Consider the following 1,233-nt stretch of genomic DNA (forward strand, 5'->3'; position numbering starts at 1 on the left):
GTAAGACTTAGATTCCAATCTTTTTTTTAATTTTATTTTTCAAAATTTTTCCACTTACTAGTATTTTATTTTTTCTCCAATTATATGTAAAGAGAGTTTTCACTCATTTTTGTAAGATCTTGAATTTGTATTCCAATCTTGACTCTGATACTGACCATTTCTGTGGCCATGGGTAAGAAACAAACCCTCTGAACTTTGGAAAACTGTAAGATTACAAATTTGAAAGGAGATGCCATCAGCATTAATGGAAAGATAAAATCATTTATGTGTTACATCGATAGCTTAAGTTAAGTTAGGTCCTTAATATACTTTAGTTTCTATACATTGTCTTCTTTTTTGGCTTGATCTATGGTTTTAGTGGTATGGAGAATTCCCGATGTGTAAATGCCCTCCACAAATGCAACTCATCTGTAACTCATAGTCCTAGAGTTGCCTGGATCATAGAGAAGTTAATTACTTTGACTAAGGCCCACAGCTAGTCTGTGTCAGAGGCACTATTTAAATCCTGCTGCTTCTCAAAGATTGTCCTTAGAGAATTTTTAATAATTACTATTTCTGAGACCTTTGATGAGGGGAATTTTTTCACATCAGGTTTCAGTTAATCTATAGTTAATTCCCATGAAATTATTTTGGGAATACTTATTTGTTTTAGATTCCTTACTGGAGTACATATTATTAGGACGGAACAAGGTCTCTGTCTTAGGATGTTAAAACTCAGTTAATTACTCAGCACTTCAACTCCTCCACCTAGATCAACTGGAGAGAATAAGTAATTTGAGAATAAGTAATTAAAATTGAAAAGTAAGAGATGTTGGATGTCTTGAGGTTTCTGCTAATGAGGTTCTTGGGCTTTTCCTCCCTCCTGATTTTGTCTTACAGACTGGGGAGTGGGGATGGGGAGAAGATGGTGAGGAAGTATTTTATGATTTTTGCCCTGAGTTCATTTCATGAAGCTTTCTCCAGGATACCAAATTTTCCAATTACATCTCTGCATTTTGACCTTGCAATTTTGTCTGCTTGTGAGACTGGATAAAAACTACCACACATCAGAATGCATTTTTTAAAAGGTGAAACATATTTATGAAGCTAGTAAGAAGGCCTGCATTTTTAACAAATGCTCTCTAAATAAGAAGTTTATGATTATATATGAAACTACTAATTGAATTAAAATGTGTTTTTATAATTTTAAAAAATAATTTATAATTCACTTCAGTAAACATTTAATTTGGTAAC

Source organism: Antechinus flavipes, chromosome 3, assembly GCF_016432865.1.
Source record: "Antechinus flavipes isolate AdamAnt ecotype Samford, QLD, Australia chromosome 3, AdamAnt_v2, whole genome shotgun sequence".
Lineage (NCBI taxonomy): Eukaryota > Metazoa > Chordata > Mammalia > Dasyuromorphia > Dasyuridae > Antechinus > Antechinus flavipes.